The 21,038-nt window shown below is 39.2% G+C and overlaps 1 protein-coding gene across 1 annotated transcript in view; it reads right to left on the bottom strand.

The window, feature by feature from the left end:
* Positions 1-19,061, bottom strand: part of LOC146002374 (uncharacterized) — a 106,048-nt gene extending 86,987 nt beyond the window's left edge. Inside the window, exon 1 of the mRNA XM_083140103.1 lies at positions 18,811-19,061. The gene's annotated coding sequence lies outside the window, so the exon portion shown is untranslated. The remainder of the gene's footprint in view (positions 1-18,810) is intronic.
* Positions 19,062-21,038: the final 1,977 nt, after the last annotated feature.

Raw genomic sequence — 21,038 nt, 5'->3', positions numbered from 1 at the left:
TGGTTTGCTCCACTTGTGAGAGAGATCACGTTACTAAGCTCTGTATTTCCTCCACCTCCGAGGACCGTGAGTGGCTGGTAGTGATTTGCTGGCGGTATTAAACGCACGCTACGCACGCACGCACTAAAACTCTACTTTTGTTTTCTTGTGTGCATAGCTCGCATTTCAATGGCCCATGTAGACAGACTCGGAAGTCACGTTTTAGGCTAAGAACACACAGGAACTACTTTTTTTAATGGCAGATTCTTTGGTTTCGTCCAAACGACACATTTCTCATGGTCACAATTTGTGTGCGCTGTAGCTCCAAAGGCATATATTTGGCAACACTTAAGGTTTAGAATGGACAATATAACTGGTGACGTCACAGCGATTTGAGTCCAAACAAATCTGACACTTGGTATTAGCCTATTCAAAAGCATTGAAATTTTCATCGGAACGAGTAGCTTCAAGGATTGTGACAGCAGTTATGAAACAAAATTATGGTGTGTAACGCTCACGCCTCCATTGGCGGCGTCTGAAACTAACAACGTGCGACAATAAACTTGAAGATATGCTATGTATAAACCATTTCTGTTACACATACACTTTCTTCACAATTAACGGTTACTTTTCTATAACTAATTTATAGAAACCCTGTATTATAAGTACATACCTTACAGAGCATAAGGTAAAGAATTGTTGTCGTAAGGAAATCAAGCATTTTTAAAGAAAATCCAGCAATTCAGTTTCCGAACACAGCCGAAGCTCAAACGAACCAGGCCGAGCTTACCTTCAGTGATGCTGGCGACATGAATTCTGGGAGTTCAGCACATTCGCGTGACTGCAGCGTCGCTGCCTATTGGCTGCCGTTTCGGATCGGAAGCCGCTACGAGCAATCCCTTCACTCGATTTCCTAATTCATTTATTCTTTTCATTCTCCTCTGTAAGGTATGTGTAATATATCGACGTATTTTCCGAAATCTCATCTTTACATGAATGTATGATACACACCACAATTTTGTTTCAAAACTGCTGCCACAATTCTTAAAGCTACATCTTCCGATGGAAAATTCAATGCTTTTGAATAGGTTAATACCACGTGACTACTTTGTTTAGACTCAAACCTGCAAGAGGAAGAAAAAGAGGAAGAAGAAGAAGCGGATGAAAAAGAAGAAGAAGAAGAGGAAGAAGAAGAAACGGATGAAAAAGAAGAAGAGGAAGAAGAAGAAGAGGATGAAAAAGAAGAGGAAGAAGAGGAGGAAAAAGAAGAAGAAGAGGAAGAAGCCACTTTTCGTAAAGAAAGAAAATTCGTCCCTGCATTAGAAACCTAGATGTAAACTTATAAAAGAAAAGTTATGAACAACGAAATCCCTTAAGGCCGAATACAAGACAAGCACTGTCTGCCGCTACTCACGAAACAAGTCGTGCGTGGTTATTTGTTTGCAAATGGTAACATCAAGTGTATGTTACACACTAATTACAATTTTCCATTAAGTGATTTTGGATACATGCGTGAGGTACATAAACACTACATTTATGCAAAGTGGGAAATTAAGCTGTTAACGATTCGTACGAATATGTTGATCTCAATGCTGAAGCAATTGGCTGTAAAACACTCAAGGTTGCTACCACTGCTTAATTAATATGTAATTAAAACAAACTTTATGGAAATTCAGCTGTCATTTCCTTTCTGTGCAATTGAACTACTAATTCAATTCAAAGATGAATGTTGAACAGGTGAATATCATTTTGAAACTTGGTCAGTGTGCAAAATGGTCAAGGTGATCTAATAGAATTGTTAATGCACTGCATATTTTAAGTATGAACAATAAAACAACTGAACAATATGTGATTATGTGTATCATATTGTTGCACGACATGCATTTAAAATGTTCACAATTCTGCAATACATTATTGGGTATTATTTACAACTTTTTAATAGCGACCGTTAAATAAAACTCGCGTTAAATGTTGGAAACACAAACTTTGGTTAAGTATAACTTCATACCAAAGATCAAACAATTGCCGGACTCTTAAGTTTGAATTTGCTTTTATGCACAGAATGGCTAATCGGGACTTGCCCTACAGTTTAAAGTGTGCAAAATGGTCAAGGTAATCTATTAGAACTTTTAAGTATCAACAATGAAACAGCTTAACAATAAGTGATTATGTGTATCATATTGTTAAGCACGCCGCCGTATGCATATGTTGGCAATTCTGCAGTGCATTATTCCGTGACTATTTGCACCATAATTACGACCGTTAAACGAAACTCACGTTAAATATTGAAAATACAAACCTTGCTTAAATCTCACTTTGTTCCAAAGGTTAAGCAATTGCTGGACTCTTAAGTTTGATTCTTTTTAAGTCATTTTATTAACAGAAAGGCTAATCGGGACTGGACCTACAGTTTAAACTGCGATGCGAAACACTAAGTTCCTCTACCGGGTATCGAACCCGGAACCCCTTGATTTCAATGCCATGATCTAACTCCATCCGGGAGGCAGTCACCAGAAAGATCACGTGATACTATTTCTTGACTTCAATTGACAGGTATAGATGCCGTATATAATGTATTGAAGCTGAATACGTTACGTTCTACGAAATTAAACTAATTTTAGAGCGCCCACCAGCCAAAAGCATCATTATGCAACTTTGGCGTCTGTCTGTCCGGTAATAAGATAAAATTTGATAGATAAATGCAGTAGGGGCGATTGGATTCCAAAACTGGGCGAGCAAGGACAATTTACTTTCCCTTTATACATAATGTTTATTATAGTGCGGGGGGCAACTGCGCCCCCACCACGCCCCCAAATCGCCGCTATCTCAATGCAAAACAAAGAAACCCGTCTGGTAGTTAGAGAGAGACAGTGATGTGCAGTAGACATAAGTTTACGTCTACATGCGTTGTCTACACGTAATCTACGCGTAGATTACATTGGGTTGTAGTTTACATAGACTACGTAGACAATCTAAAGTGCATTAAAATTAATTTTCAAGGGTTTCATGAAAAGAAAGTGACATTTTCAACTATATTGGATCCTAAAGAAATGAAAAGAATCCTGTTTACAACAAAATTTATCTTCCCTTCTATCAACCATGCACGAAGATAAGTAGTGTGCAAAAACAACAACAGATGGCAGTCGTGAGGCAAGAGTGGTTTTTCCCCCATAAAACACTAGAATATTTCTTATATTAGGTTTCTTCCTAGGTGAGAAATTGTTCGAATTTGGAAGAAAGAGTATGAAAAGTTCTCTTCATACATCAGTAACTGATACCCAGTATAATTTTCTTTTAATTCCACGGCGCCCTTTGCTAAGTTATCACCTTCGCCATGTTGTTTACATAGATTACGTAATCTACGTGTATAAAATAGTCTATGTGTAGAATGTAGACTATCGTTGTTTACGCGTAGACGCACATCACTGGAGAGAGACCACAATCGTTCGATAATGACAGTCGATATCTCGACAAGTAACAAATTAAAAGATCGAAACACGAAACCTTTTTTATAATAGAAGACCGCTTTCTATTTATGTCAGTTCGTGCAGTGTTGTTCATTGTTGCACATTGAAGCTTCCAATGCATATTTTGGTATCAGATTTTGCCTAGAAAAAATCTCTAGCCAGAACAGAACAATGAAAACATCGGCTCAATTCGAGTACGGGGTACTTTGAATAGCATCGAAAGTGTCCATTGTTAGCTTTCCGCACCGCGCGCCAGCAACACAAACAGTCAAGAATTAACTTCAATTTAAACCCATCGTTCTGGAGGTGAGTTCAACGTACGGACGTGCGGTGAAAGTGCTTCGTTTTGATGATGCACGGCGATAGTCATTATGAAGAGCGACGGGGGAAAAAATAATAACAGACACACTCGCTCATTGAGTCAGCGGGAGTTTTCACATTTTTACGGCTCAAGCTTATGCATCCGGTAGAACCACAAGCGACATAGAGAAAGTATAGCAGCTGGGAGGTCAGAAGCGTTATTAAATTAGGAACGGTGCATTCCTTTGATGGACTGGACTGCTGGCTGGATGCGTTGCATAATTTGTAAGGAATTTGTGGACAAGGACACCACGGGTGAAGGAAAAGAAAGGAGCTGTTGAGGCTAAGAGATAAACATGTAATTTGAAACCGGGTGGAGAGGAAGTGCATGATGGAAGATATGAAGAAATGGGGGATGGGTTGTTGCGTGGTGGCTTCGATGCGTTACGATTTTCGCAACCATTGTTGGAAATAATGCCAAGCGTGCATGAGATGTGGATGGAGCATACTTGAGTTTGAAGTTCTTTCAGTTTGTAGTCTGGTTCCCACGTAGCCAACTGGCTAGCGCTCTCGCTTTTGGTGCCGGGCGGTCCTGGGTTCGATTCCCGCTGGGAACATCCAAAATTTTAACGTTTACCCAGCGTTGTGAGGACCGGGCCAGTAGCGAGGGGTAGGCTAGGGGGCTGAAGCAATGGCGGCGATTGGGTTCCAAAACCGCGGTGGGCAAAGACAGTATGGGCGAAAAGTGGGGGGAGGGGGGAACTGTCCCCCCTAATCGCCGCCACTAAGCTGAAGTCTAGGACGCCGGTCACAGATGACGCCATCCAAAGCTTTTTTCTTCTTTCTTTAACACAACATAGAATGCGCGACGGAGAAATTTGCACTTGGCAGTGGTAAGGGGAGGAGAGAAGAAGGTGTTACTCGACATTTGTTCCATTTGATGTCATGAAATGACTCCTAGTTACTTCCTTTGGGGGCATAAGTGGGGGGAAACTGCCCCCTCTCTCCCCGCCACTGGCATCATTCAACTCTGTACATTACGTTCCCTGTTCGACCACGTCACGAAAAGATCTGAATCATAAATTATTTTCGATCGCTGAGGTTGATATCAAGTTACATGCTTACTTACTGACATTCTTAACTTGCCCTGAAATGCATTTCTCTAGGAAGTCTTTTCGAAAAATAAAGCCCTCACTATAACACACCGCTGTTATTGTTGTTAGTTTATGATATTTGTTGCCATTCGCAGACTTTACGAATCTTTAAATATAACCTATATTATTTTGTAATAAGTTTTTCTTTGCTTCCAAATTTGTAGGATGCAAATATCACAATGGAATATAAAGAAAATATCGAAGGACGCATATAAAATGTCGGTGCTTGATATAGGGGAGGGGGTGGGGACACAATGCTGCCTAGGGCGCCAAAATATATAGCTATGAGGGCAATTGGAGAGCTACTTGAAAGAAAAAAATGTCGAAAACCAAAAAATAGCTGCGATGGGACCCGATGCGCTAACAACGCGTCACCCAATGGAAAACGTCGCTCAGTCAGGCCCTGGCCTTTGGAGGATTCGAACCTAGGACACCTGGCTGTCGTGGCCCACTACACTAACCACTTTGCCACAGAGGGCGTCGCAAGGCTTGTTAAAACACGATAGCTTTTTCTGTTTTCATCATTCATTGTTTGGGAAAATTGACACAAGCCTATGTTGTTGATTATTTCCGGTACAGTATCGATATTTGAACCCAATTGACCAACTTCAACGTATTTGTGAACCAAATTGACCAACTTCAACGTATTTGTATTTTAGATTGTAGAGCAGCCTATGAATAATCAATATAATAAAGATGTTAACATGCGTGAATTAATGTTTTCTTTGAGCCCACTTTACGCTCATACAATGGCGTACGCAAAAAAGCGGGGGCGGATGGAGAAGCCCCAGTCGAAATTTCGAAAAAATTGAAATTTTCAAATTGAAGTAATAAAGAACTCTGGAAAAAATGGTAAATGTAAAAACGACCTTGAAATAACTCCCATAACCATTTTTGTCTTAGAACAATTAGATTAGAAAAGGAAATTAGAAATATTTTATAGTGCCTAACGCTCACTCCCTTGAGTCTCTTTAATCTCTATATGACCTAACCTTGCTTCTATTCGCCAGATTCCCTTGGACTGTAACGGAAAATATTTGGACATAATTTCCCGCTAGATGGCACAGTAAACGCCATTTGAAACCAACATTTCACTCACGGTTGATAAGTAAATTACTGAAAATAACACTTAACCTGTTTTACAATATATATTCTATCCTTATACAGCTTATGGTCTATGTATATAGTGAGTAAAACATGTAGAAATGGGGATATAATATCAAAAATGCTCATAACAGTATTATGAAATAAGAGGAATACATTTATCCGTTACCACAATCTTTATCAATCAGCCACGTAAGGTTATCTAGCCGTGTAGGAGAGAGATACAGACTGTATTTTGTTATTGAAAAAGAACACTCTGGGATACTTGTCATATGTCTAGAGAATATTTCTATCTGTATGGAAGTACTACAACCAATCGAGCGAGAACATGTAAATTTGTTACATGCCAGTTTCCAAAAGTAGTGCTATGCTTCAACAACTCTGCTGGTTGAGTTGAACGTAAATCTGCGGAAGTACAATATCTTTTCGCTTTCAGAGAACCCTTCTCGCAAGAAGTGGTGCACGCTGGTGCAAAATTTCTAATAAAATTAATTTCCGCTCATGGTGAAAATAAATCATCGAAGGTTAAACACCTTTAGGGAGGTGTTAACGTGTGTGTTCGCATCGATGGCTTTGAAGTGGTGTTATTGGCCTCGAGTAGTATATAGACAAAGCCCCAAAAACTACCGCAAGTAGAAAAATTCCAATTTATGTGTGTATTCCACTTACTACTAGTTTTATTAACATATTGCAGCACATTTTTCGATTTAAAGATCATAATGTAAGCGTGATTTTCACGTATGAAACGTGAACAATCAAAAATCAAATGTGGTACAGTCAACGGCACAGATAATCGTAGGCGAATTGCCCACAGCTATTTTCATTACTTTTTATTCTACATCCTGTGTTGTTTTAAGGAATGAAACTACGTTAGTTCGAAGCGGGCATTGCCCTCTGCTTATCATTATTTCAATTCATATCATCACACTGTGTAATGCAGGCGGAATGAAAATGGCGATGGACAATTCGTCTACTGTTTCTTTTGCTGTTGGGTGTACGTGATAATTATAAAGACGATTGGTAGATAGGTACCTGTAAATGGATTTTAAAAATCTATTAAAAATTTTAAAATCGCGGCGATGAGAATGTGTGATATGGTGAAATTCATAATGGGAGATTCACGAAGAACGTCCATGTCCAGCCCGGGACATTGTTGCACACTCTGCTAACCACTCCGCCACGGAGATAGGCAAATGCATACTAATATTACAGTCTTACAGCAATTGATAGAAGAGCCTCTGTTCTATTCCCATGTTGAAATCACCAGATCCTTTTCCCCGCATCTATCCTTACAAGTACAAGTAACTTCGCTGGATCCTTCTCCCACAACTGTATCTGGTTAAGTTGCTTTTCCTCAGTACTGTTCAAATCTCCATTTATTCCTTGCAGGACTTGTGTGCTCATGCTACACACAAAGAACTCAATTAATTAATTCGAAACGTGTGGCCTTTAATTATGCTTCAGCGATTGTTTTCGTTCGTACACCGACCCTCGACATCCCTTGCGTGACAAACGTAAGCTCGCTTCTTAAATTTATGTTGAATTAGCTCTCAGCGCCATCTCTCGGCTTCCTCCCTAATTGTCTTGAACTTCCTGTACCCAAGTTTTTAACGTTCTGTGAAATTCTACTACATTTTGCTGTCTCTACCTTTCTCTGTGTATTATTAAATGCAGTATTCGTACTTTGTCTCAAGACTGGTTTTGTGTTGATAGTTAACATGCTTTAAAACTCTTCAGAGTAACTTTTTTAGTGTATATTTAAGTGGTCTTAATAATAATATTCCGTTCTACACAGGTGAGGTGACAATACTTTGACAAAATATTCTTCTCTAAACTAATGAACATCATCAATTGATTTTGTAGGGCTAAATATGGCATATTTATAAGAAAGTATGTTTTTCCTAAGTTATGGTGTACTGGCAACATTGGTCGTGTCAGAGACAGTACCAGGTGTGCCCGACATCTAGCTGTTATTCTATCAATGCCCAGATAAAATAAAAGAGTTAAAATTTATCATACAAAAACCTAACTGCCCATCTTTCTGTAATCATAATTTACTAATTAGATCTGCTATCTTCTATTAATCTTCCCTCTGTTTGTCCATAGTTTATCTTTAATAGTTTTTGTTCTTCTTTAGATTATGCATAACGTTAAATATGAATGATGATTAGATGAAATAGGCTACAGAGCAAAAACAATGAGAACCCATGCCAGCTGAGAGCGTTAAATCGATTCTCGGACTTGCGACCGAAATTACCGAGTTCGGCCCAGGCATCTGTGTTCTTTGTGAGTGTATATTCATCAATTTCATCTGATCATCTCTCATCGTCGCGATTAGGCTAAAAGTGGCAGAAAAGATAGGCTAAATAACAAATATACAATTAAGAATGTTCATGTCATGTTCTGGATTCGAAGCACGAATCTTCGGAGACGAAGTCAGGAGTCGAACATCAAGATAAGAAGGAATACATTTATACCTTACTTGGGATTCGATCCGATACTAAGTGGAGGCACATACTAGTTCGGATCCCTAAACTGTAGGTCCAGTCACAATTAGCCTATATCTGCATAAAATGGACTTTTAAAACAACTCAACCACAAATATTTCTCTCTGACTATGAAGCCGGAGTACCACTTTCAGTTTGTTCAACTCTATGCACAGAAGGCTAATCGGGACTGGGCCTACAGTTTAAAGTGGTATCCGAGTCATTGCGTGCCTCCACTAGGTATCAAACCTGGGACTCATTGATTACAAGGCGACGACAATACAGACATGCCATATGGGAGGTCTTTATCAGAGTATTATACACTGAATCTAGTCCATGGAATATCGAGCATGCCTTCAGGACAAATAAGTGAATCACGAATAAAATAGTTTCCCCTATTACGTCAGAAAGGTGTCATTGAAAGGTTGTAATTGTGTCTTTCTTTTGTTTTTATAACAGTTTCCGGTCACTTCTTCCCACTTGTTACGTTGTCATTGTTCACAACCGTTTTCGTTACGCAACGAATTATGTGAATAACATCGACGTCAGGTAGAATTGTTAGATAACTTAAGAGTTGTTTTTTATTTTTACATTCGATATCGTGACTCACATTGTTTGAATAGGCACTCTGACAACAAGCGTGGTATAAACAAATGTCAAAATTGTTAGGCAGCTGGATTCCTTTCTGTAATGATATTAATTTAATGTATGACTTCTTAGTATTCAACGCAATACGTCACGTTTCTTCATTACATCAGCCGGCCCCCGTGGCGGAGTGGTTAGCGCATCACGCTACGACGCCAGGGGTCGCGGGTTCGAATCCCGGCATGGGCATGGATGTTTGTGCGTGTCCATTCATCAATTTCATCATGGCATCACTCATCTTCGCAAATTAGCCAAAAGTGGCACAAAAGCGACTTCATATTATACTAAATTTAATATTGCTGTTATAAATGCAGCCAGTATTCTACGTTGTAGATAGTAATGTTACTTTCAAGGCATTTTAAGTTTGTATTAAAGTCCACTTATAGGCTAATCGGGACTGGACCTACAAGTTTAAGGTAGCATCCCATCCGCCGGATATCGAACAGATTACAAGGCGACAGCGTTACCACTACGCTATCGGGGAGGCCCTAACAATATGCTGAAGACCATTGGGACGATTATGTTAGATTAAACAATGACTTCAACAATACTGCTGTAACAATGATAAGAGGATGAGTGTTGTAAAACGCGCATCCACATTGCATCAGCGTGGTTCTGCATTAGTAAACAGCTTAAGAAACCATACAGCTTCCTCCCCACACCAAAACGCCTTCACTCCAACTCGAAAAGTGGAACGCTTCTTGAAGATGGTAGCAGGGTTGCCAACCTCCAGATAATAAAAAGTGGTTTAATCTGTGAAATTATGCTAAATGCTGATAAATTGTGCTAGGGTCTATAATTATAATTATGAATTACTACTCTTATTGATAATTAGTAATATTAATTTATTATTATAATTCTCTTCGGACGAGATGACTCCCATATTGATTGGTTGATTGGTTGTTTTAAGTCCACTTTATGCACAGTAAGGCTAATCGGGACTGGGCCTACAGTTTACAGTGGGATCCGAATCACTTGTGCCTCCACCGGGTATCGAACCCGGGACGCCTTGATTACAAGGCAAGAACGCTAACACTGCGCCATCGGGGAGGCCCTGACTTCCATATTGCCCCACAACTTTCTACCGACTTCTTGCCATGTTGCTCGCGAGGTATACTTGGGAGAATAATGAAAATATGAAGAGAAGAGGGTGTGATTGGACCGGAAATAAGATATGAATATAATTTAATTTCTAATTTCTCAAATTATCGTCTTTATAATTGAATTTCTCGCTCCCAGAGAAGCAGGTTTGCAAATTATGCAAACAAAGGGTGCTCAGTGCCAATGAACCTCAAATTGTACCAGGTTTAGCATTTTTATGCTAGGGTTGGCAACACTGGATGGCAGTCTTATCGGTGTCAGACGGACGGAAGCGAGTCTTCATTCAGAAAGATCCTCCGACCAGCATACCTGAGTCGAAGCTGGAGGTTCCGTCACATAATACACACGCCAATGTGGTTGAGTAGAAGAGGAAGGGGAAAGAAAAAGAAGGTTTTAGCCCGGGGACAAATCGGCATTCTTTCCTACAAGAGCCACATTCTGGAGCAGAAGCCAACCTCAGGTGAAGTGAGTGAATTTTCAAGCCTCTGCTACCTTTCCTCCCAATCGTAATTATGTATCAAACGCCCTACTTCTGGTTCCTAAATGGAGTCTTATCTGGTACCATTGGACCCACGCAACCTGTACCTTCTCTCAAGCACCTTTTTACTGGCGAAGAGAGGTATAAAATTTGTCGTGAGTTGGGTAAATTACTGTCAATTTACGAAATGTGGCGGCAGTTAAGTTGTAAAACACTGGTTCCTGGTAATGCTGGAAAGGTTTTTCTTTCTTCGTTTTGGGGTGTTAATCACACCGGTCCTCAAATTCTTCTTGACATTAACACCCTTTTAAGACATTTATTAGTACCAGAAAATTGATTTTTAATTTCTCATGATTGCCTAGCTGTTCGCTCGTGTTCACCTATACGGCTCGTGTAGAGTGTACAGTCATGGACATGTTTGTGTTGTTTTTTGTTTTTGTTATTTAGCGTCGCCTTTCTGCCACTTTTGGCCAATCGCGACGATAAGGATGAGTGATGCGAAGATGAAATTGATGAAGGGACATTCGTAAAGGATGGGATTCGAACCTGGTGGCTAGTCCAACTAACGAGCTTGGCATATACAAGTTCATGTAAGTTATGCGATGGGTGAAAAAATCCATTATTGCTTCTGTGAAAGGAGTAAGCGAAAGCTACTAGGTTCGAATCCCGGTTTTGACATTTCTTCGCATTTGTTTTGCAATTTTTTTTGCATCAATCCATCCCCATCGTAACAATTAGCCCAGAAACGTGAGATAATAAAAAGTATTGAAATAGCTGCTGCAGCCATGAACCTTCGGGTTTAAGAAGGCTAGAGAGTTAGTTAGTTAGTAGCTATGTTTGACTTCTGTTCTGAGAGAGATCTTACTAAGTGATGGTAGTTTGTACTTGTTAGATGTAGATTTGTACTATAAGATAATTTTACAAGATATAATTGATTGATTTGGTTTAGTATAAGCCCGACCCTGTGGCCGAGTGGTTAGCACATCGCGCTGCGGCGCCAAGGGTCCGGGTTCGAATCCTGGTCGGGCTTGGTTGTTTGTGAATGTCCATTCATCCATTTCATCATTTCATCACTCATCCCCATCTTCGCAAATTAGCCAAGAGGCACAAAACGCGAAGTAAAATAAACTAAATCAAATCAAATCAAAAAAAGGTTTAGTATACTTCGCTTTTTTGCCACTTTTGGCTAATCGAAACGATGAGTGATGATATGATAAAAGTTATGATGGGACACTCACAAAGAGCCCAACCCAGATTCGAACCCGGGACCCCTGGCATCGTAGCCCTTTTTGCTAACCACTCTTTTTTTTTTCTCACTGTTACACTTTTCAATTCTTACATTTTCTTTGTTTCTTATAAATTGGACGAACACAAATACCAATGCCTTACCCGGGACTCGAACCCAGAACCCCTGGCGTTGCAGCGCGCTCTGCTAACCACTTTTTTTTTTTTTTTTTTTTTTTTTTTAAAGGAAATACCCCCTACACGGAGGTATCCCCCACCATTCACTCTTTTTCTCACTTTTACACTTTTCAATTCTTACATTTTTCTTTGTTTCTTATCAACTGGACGAACACAAATACCCATGCCTTACCCGGGACTCGAACCCAGAACCCCTGGCGTTGTACCGCGCTCTGCTAACCACTTCGCCACGGAGGTCGACACAACTTCGCCACGGAGAAGGCAACTACAAGCTTCCGTCTGCCATATCTTCTTGTAGCTTACACACCCAACATGTTTTCTTGTCTTCAGAAACCGGCATAGCAACAACTAACTCTGTATTGCCTTCCCTTATACTCCAAACTTCATTTCTCTTGGCACAGATTCTGCCCTTGCACGTTTCTGCCAATCCTACTTGAAACGGATATCGACGAAGAAAAAAGAACATCAATTTCCTTTGACTGAAAAGAACGTTACGTATAACAAATGGAAATTTACAGTCGCAGCATGCCACACGGGAAATCGTACAGGCTCAAACCTTGCATACTAAAGACTGTCGTCTCTCAGCCTGAGATAATTGGAAATGGTTAGCATAATCAGCTCGGAAGACGGTTTTAGAAGCGAGGAAGTCGTTTTCACTTTGTATTATCTGAAGCTCTTCCTATGAATCTTCAGGTTTATGTTCGTTAGTAGGTCAGTGTTCCAGTAACAGATTAATGCGAACGATTGGCACCCCTGATTAAGATGCAGCTGTGAAAATGGTTTTCAGAGCTAACTTCACTGTCTTGCAGCAATGTCTAGGTTTCCTAAGTTTTATATTGTAGTCTATGAGGTTATATAATTGTCACGTACCTAAGGCACAATGAATGGATAAAGGTTGCAGAAATAAATAATAGATGGCAGCACGAGGCTTTAAAATATAAAAAGTTCTTACGATACGTAATAATTAATAGAATGAATGTGAAATTAGATGGAAATGATGGTGAATGATGATTGCCAGCACAGAATGGAATAACTGAATAAAATAATAAATATGTAATTGATATTGTAACCAAAATTTAAATTCTGATAAGTAATAAATTGTAAAATTACAAGAAGTCAGGAAACAAGGTACATAAACTTTGGGGTCACGTGCAGTGATGTGCTGTAGACTATACGTTTACGTCTACATGCGTTGTCTACACGTAATCTACGCGTAGATTACATTGGGTTGTAGTTTACATAGACTACGTAGACAATCTAAAGTGCATTAAAATTAATTTTCAAGGGTTTCATGAAAGGAAAGTGACATTTTTAACTATATTGGTTCCTAACGAAATGAAAAGAACCCTATTTACAACAAAATTTCTCGTCTCTTTTATTATTAACTATGGAAGAAGATAAATAGTATGCAAACAACAACAACAGATGGCAGTCGTGAGCCAAGAGTGGTCTCTTTCCCATAAAACACTAGAATATTGCCTATTTTAGGTCTCTTCCTAGGTGAGAAATTGTTCGAATTTGAAAAAAAGAGTATGAAAAGTTCTCCACACACATCAGCAACTGATACGCAGTATAATTGTCTTTCAATTCCACGGCGCTCTTTGCTAAGTTATCACCTTTCGCCATATTGTTTACATAGATTAAGTAATCTACGTGTATAACATAGTCTATGTGAAGAATGTAGACTATCGTTGTTTACGCGTAGACGCACATCACTGGTCACGTGATACGTATCTAGAGATTAAACAAGAATTAATACGTATTACACATTTGCTTGCTTGCTTGAGTCCATTTTATGCACAGAAAGGCTAATCGGAACTGACCTACAGTTTACATAAAGTGGGATCTGAACCACAATGTGCTTCAGCTGCTTTCCTATCACCTATCCAAATCTCCAAATATGGCGAGAGTGTTTTGTTATTTTTACGGTACAAAATTGCGATGATCATTCATTTATCACGGTTCATTAGGCAACAAGACTCGCCGTAAAAACCCAAGCCTTGTCCTTGAGCTTAGAAGCAGTTAGGTCAATTACCATCTCCGCTGAGGTCGAAAATTGCCAGATGCAGATTTTATGGGTCGACAATCTTGCAGCGAAGTGCGTTGCACCATTAGGATTCCCGAAGAGGTCTTTCGGACAATTTAAGGCTTACTAAACGCATCTAATGCAACGATTATTAACCTCTTTTCCTGGTAGGAATGGATGGAGACTACCCTATACCATTGGGACTCGTGGAAGAGCCTTTCCAGTAATTTTCTGTAATCAATAACTCCCAAGTAGGCCATTGGAACTGCAGTTCTCAATTTTACGAGTTTCAAAATAAGACTTTTCTTATTCACAAAGATTGAGGTCAAGTTGTGTGTATTATGCATATACCTCAAGTAAGCTATTTATAAACATAAATACCTGTAATTACTACAAGAAAAGTCTTACATTCATTAGCATTATGCTATCACTAATTCCTCTTAAGACTTGTAATTATAGTTTTGGCAGTTATGCCAATGATTTATTAAGTTTCGTAATTTTGTAGCCAACCTTCGTGGCGGAGTGGTTAGCACAACGCACTACGACGTCAAGGGTACCGGGTTCAAATCCCGTCCTGGGCGTTCTTTGCGTGTTCCTTCAAAACATTCATCATATCATAGCTCATCCTCTTAGTCGCGATTAACCAAAGTGGAAAAAGAGCGACGCTAAGTAACGAAGAACTCAACAAAGGTCCATGGCATTTGTTAAATGTACTACCTCATTCGACGAAACTTTCTGAAGGAAAGCATGAAAAAACATGTAAAAGTAGTTGTGGATGGATTTGAACCCGCCACCTCGCGAATAGAATCCGTTCTTTCATTCAATATTCACTTTTTCGAACAAGAATACAAATACCCCCCACCCCCGGTTATTAACAAGTGCTAAATTATATTACGATAACATTTTACTACATATACGGGTAAAATTTTACTTTACACTCCGGTACACATTAGAGCCGCTATGGTCAAGTCGGTAGGGTGTCTGACTGCCACGCGGGAGACCCGGGTTTGATTCTACGGTCTTGCTCTCCGCATAAAGCGGCTCTGGGGCTCACCCAGCCTCAAATCAATGGGTACCTGGGGGCAACCCTGTGGGAGTAAAAGCGACCGGAGCGTGGTGCTGATCACATCACCTCCAAAATGGCCTAGATCGAGAATAGATGGTGCCCCACATCCTCTAAATGTGCCTTAACGGCACGGCGATATATGCACAGGGAACTTTACCATTTTATTATATTCATTTTCACGAGCAAGAACACAAATACATTTCCCCCCATTATTAACAAGTGTCAAATTATATTACCATAATATTTTACTATATTTAAAGGTAAAAGTTTACTTTATATACAGGTGATTTTTTACTGGCAGTGTTGATTAATGAATGATTGATTGGTTTAGAATTTATTACCATAGAAGGCTTCAAAAATCTGATGATATTGAATATTTTCCCACGGTGGTAAGATTAACCACATCATAACTCTATTCTTCTTCTGATTGGAGCATATCGATTGCGTCTGACAACGTCAACTAAATTCAGTAAGCTCTTTTTTAACGTATCTGATGCCACTTTAGTTGTTAGAGAATGACACTCACAAGAGTGGTAAACGGCAATAAAACATTTCAATATTTAGAAGCAATAAAGACAGAACAATTAAAAACGGCAATTAAGGCAAGAATACCTTGAAGTGATATCAAAAACCCTTCCACCTTGAAATTCTCTTAAGGCCGTTCGCTCTTAAGAAGAAGCCAATAGGCTGAAGTGGGTCAATGAATTTCAACGCGGTCATCTCAGACATTAATTTCTTGCTGTTGGTAACGAGTTCTCCTGGCGCTCAGAAACTGCTGATTAAGGCAACCACTGGTAGCATTGCTAGGAATAATGAGATGATGATTGAAGCAATCTTGCAATTCGCTTTTTTGCTCCCGATGTAAAGATTGCAATGGCAGAATCACCAAGTGGGATGAGTCTGGTGTTTCTTGCTTGCATTATCACGGAGTAGCATCTTGCACAAAAGGAATAATATAGCAAATCCAGAGTTCCGCTTGGGTTCATTATAAAGGCTCGGAAGAAATTTAGAGCAATGTTGTTTTCCTATTACATCAAAATCTCAATTTTTCCTGCGATTAGAATGCTGTTGTACCCATGGGCAGATTAGTGGTGAGCCATCGCACCTTACTTGCCTAAAACTAAACAGGGGGGCCTCCCCGATGGCGTAGTGGTAACGTCACCGCACTCGGATCCCACTTTAAACTGTAGGTCCAGTCCCGATTATCTTACTGTGCATAAAGTGGACTTAAAACAAGAAAACAATCAATCTAAAACTAAATCCAATAGTGAGTAAATGGTAATCACCCATCCATTTTACGTCTAAAATTATTCGATCACCGCCCCGGAGATGTCTAAAATTACGCGATCACCACACCCAGCGACGTAAAAGTTAGCGATTACCGCTCCGGATGCGTCTAAAATAACGCGATTGCCACCTTCGATACCTCTAAATTTACGAGATCACGGCGTCTAAAATTACGTGATGACAACTCCCGGCAACGTCTATATTAACCAACTACCCCGAGATGTCTAAAATTACGACATCACCACCACCCACACGTCTAAAAATTTAACAATCGCAAACTTCGAAAGTTCTAAGCTAGGAACGCACCTAAGCAACAAGTAGAAAACATGAGGCATGGCCGAAGAGAGATTACCAATGTGTGCATTTGCTCCTAATTTAGCACATGCTATTCAAAATACATTAATTTATTCACACTCACAAGGAGCACCCATGACCAACCTAGACTCGAACCCGGAACTTCGATGTTAGTGTGAAGAAAATGCTATTTTCAATGCTACTGTATCTTTCCAAATGTTAAAGTGTACTAGCGGTCTCCCCGATGGCGCAGTGGTAGCGTCGTCGCCTTGCAGTGAAGGGATCCCGGGTTCGATACCTGGTGGAGGCACATAGTGGTTCGGATCCCACTTTAAACTATAGGTCCAGTCCCAGTTATCATTACTGTGCATAAAGTGGACTTAAACGCCAACCTAAGTACTTTAATTCAAAGTGAGATTAAAATCGCTGAAATGTGACCACTTCAAGGATCTCCGTTGTAGCTTGATATGCCGTAGACTATAAGTTTACGTCTACATGCGTTGTCTACACGTAATCTACGCGTAGATTACATTAGGTTGTAGTTTACATAGACTACGTAGACAATCTAAAGTGCATTAAAATTAATTTTCAAGGCTTTCACGAAAGGAAAGTGACATTTTCAATTATATTGGTTCCTAACGAAATGAATAGAATCCTATTTACAACAAAATTTCTCTTCTCTTCTATCATCAACTATGGAAGAAGATAAATAGTATGCAAAAAACAACAACAGATGGCAGTCGTGAGGCAAGAGTGGTCTTTTTCCCACAAAACACTAAAATATTTATTATATTAGGTTTCTTCCTAGGTGAGAAATTGTTCGAATTTGGAAGAAAGAGTATGAAAAGTTCTCTTCACACATCAGCAATTAATACGCAGTATAATTTTCTTTTAATTCCACGGCGCCCTTTGTTATCACCTTTCGCCATGTTGTTTACATAGATTACCTAATCTACGTGTATAAAATAGTCTACGTGTAGAATGTAGACTATCGTTGTTTACGCGTAGACGCACATCACTGAACTTAGGTTAGCAACAATACTGCGACAATTGAAGAGGGGGGTTAACCTTTTCTGAAGACACGCAAATGTCAATCTCCCTTCCACGTAATAGAAGGGCTGCATTTGTTTTCAAACGTTTCGCGATTACGTAAGTCTATTAAATTATTGATAATATCTAGATAATCGTGGAAGCAAACTACACGAAAATTCACGTCAATGCTCTAGAAGCAATTCTAAACGTATGTAATTTTTCATATTTTGGAATATCACAGCGGTGTTTCGAATGAAGAGGAAAATTTGAAAAAAAATCGCCCTTACGGCTGCCGAAGGGTCCACTCGAGACTTAGGTGCAATTTATGCTCTAACAGGACCTACAGTTTAATATGGTTCGAACCACCATGTATCTCTATCGGTGATCGAACCAGAGACCCTTTGATTACAAGCCGACGGCGTTACCATTACGCCACAGAGGAAGCTCTTTCATTTGAAACTGACATTCTGTTCCGGCACAAATAAATGTTTTTCAAATCATATGTGTAATAGCAAAATACGGCTTCAATATATACAAGAATACACTGAATATGCTGATATACAGATTTATTTTTTATTATTGCTGGTATGGAATAGTAATGAATTAAATATTTATTCAAAATATCCCAACGGTCGTAATAAGAATGTTGATTCTGGCATTTTTTTTAGAAAATCCATATCTTCTTTAGTTGAAATACTAAAGTGTGAGAACGTGTTTCCTCAAAGTATTGCGAATTCTTATTGCAACAAACACCATCGTCAATTGTTACACATGTGATATGAGGTTGCAACAGTATTCATCTCCCCAAAATTTCCTCAACACCCCCTAATTTATTCCACAAAGGCCCAATTTATAGTCGTTTTGGCTGTAGATTTACATTTACATCCTCCTAAATACGAACTTACACCCCAAAGATGGAAAATTCCGGGTTACAAGCAGGTAGATGTTGATATAAACTTAAGTACTTACCAGACGATAATGGTGTGATGACTCTAGCAGACTCAGGTCTGATGAGATGCACTTATAATAATTTTTGTAAACGACAATCACCAATAAAATGTCCACTGTAGGGAGGGGGTTGTCATTTCAATGAGAGGTCATCCTTGCACAAGTCATGGAGGGACCGAACACTGACACCGGACACAAGACACTACAGGGGGACTGGTAGTTTGAAACACACAGCAGGATCTCACACACAACACCGTCTTCACTGAGCTGCGCACCTGTCGTAACTGTCTGTAAGATCGGCTCCTGCCGGCACGCAAAAAAAACTAGGGTACTGTGACTCTCGCGCATGCGTAGTAGACGCCGGCGCATCTTCAATGCGCAAACATGAAATCATTGAGAGATTTCTCTCCGTGCATCCCAGGAGAAAAACAACACTCGTTTCCCCTTCCCTCCCCGTCAGTGTTGCCACGTGAAGGGAAATTTTCCTTTTCGCAGAGATATTCGGACCGAATTTTAAGCGAAAAAAGGAAAACCCGATGACAAATATCAATTTTGGGGAGGAAATTTGATGACGTCAGACACAATATTTGTTCAGGTTCTAGTTTAATATCCACATTTTTCTGTTATCTCTCATTTTCACTCCTTTGTTTATTTTACGTCGTTTTTCTACATCTTCGGTTGATATAATTGGCGTACACAGCAGGGGGAGCTGATGGGGCTACAGCCCCTCCCGAAATTTTGAGAAAATTATAAATTTTAAATGCACGCCGTCAAGAACTTGGATAAAACAAAAATAGTAATCAGAAACCTTGTCAAAATGACCTTCGATAACATTTTCCTCTGAGTAACCTTTAAAATGAAGATTAAGAATGGTAATTTCGAAATATATTTTGTATCCAGCCCCCTCTAAAAGAACAGCAACGTACCATTCACCTTTATAATTGCAGCCCCTTCCGAAAACAATGAACTTATAAAATTGGTGGATGAACAAACACAACATTACAAATGCGTGATCAGGATTCGAACCTGGGACATCTGTGTCGTTAGCAAGAAAGCTGTAGCATGTGTGAGAATTTGCTTGACATTTTTTTATATATGCGAACATGGACCAACGAAAGCACTTTTGCTATTGTTACTATCACAAGGGTGCGAAATCCTGGGGGCGGGGGTACAGTGGGGATTTCCTCCTACCAGCAATCTTATGTTAATAAATACCCCCACAAAATATTTCGGGGGGGAGAGTTTTTGTTATAAGAAGGAAGATAAATTTGTTTCAACTATATATATACATTATTAAGAAATAATAAAAAACGCATAGGAAGAACGAAGGGTAATGTATATTTCTGCGTGTTCCTGAGTGTTCAATGCTTTTTCTTTTTCCCCCCCTTCTCCCCCCCCCCCCGATTTCTTTCTCTGTCACCATATTTCATAGCAACGTCCAAGGTTTGATATCAAAAGCGTCAGAGATAGATATATATTTTTCGAGGAACAAAAAGAAAACAACAATGAAATTACTATTTTTTGTTGCACTGAACACTGGTTAGCGAAAGATGAAACAAAGTTTAATTATATTGATAATTTATTTATTGCATCTAGTTACAGTAGGCAAAATATAATAAGAGGCGGGTCTTTAATTTTCACTCAGAATGAACTTAAAAGTAACGTAGTTGAAATAAAACAAGCTGTTGAGTTCTCTGTAGAACAAGACTTCGAATGCGCAGCAATTGAAATAGCTATTTACAACTTATGCGTAATATCAATATATAGAACGCCTAGTGGAAACATGGATGTCTTCTTAAATAAGTTAACATTATTACTAAATCTCGTAACAAAAAGCTCCAAAAAGAATATTGTTGTTTGTGGAGATTTTAACATTGATGTAGCTAAAGACACTGCAGAAAAAAATAGTTTTCTGGATGTAATGAACTCTTTTGGTCTGTTTCATACAATTACAACCCCAACTAGAATCACCAAAGAAACAAAAAGTACAATAGACAATATTTTTACCAATATAAACGTTAATAAATATTCAGTAGAAACTTGCATAGGTTTTTCTGACCATGATTCTCAGCTTATTAAGGTAAACGTAATAGAAGACAAGCGAAATCATAAACCACGCGCAAAATTCAGATTTGTCAGACCCACAAACAATGATGAGAACATTTCAAAATTCAGAAAAGCGCTTAAATCAGAAACATGGGATTTTATAAACAATATGGCTGTACACGTAAACGAGAAATTCGAAAAAT

The sequence above is a fragment of the Lepisma saccharinum genome, chromosome 18, assembly GCF_977018435.1.
Source record: "Lepisma saccharinum chromosome 18, izLepSacc3.1, whole genome shotgun sequence".
NCBI classification, from domain to species: domain Eukaryota; kingdom Metazoa; phylum Arthropoda; class Insecta; order Zygentoma; family Lepismatidae; genus Lepisma; species Lepisma saccharinum.
Note: the sequence above shows the minus strand (reverse complement) of the source record. Positions and strands in the feature narration are given on the sequence as shown.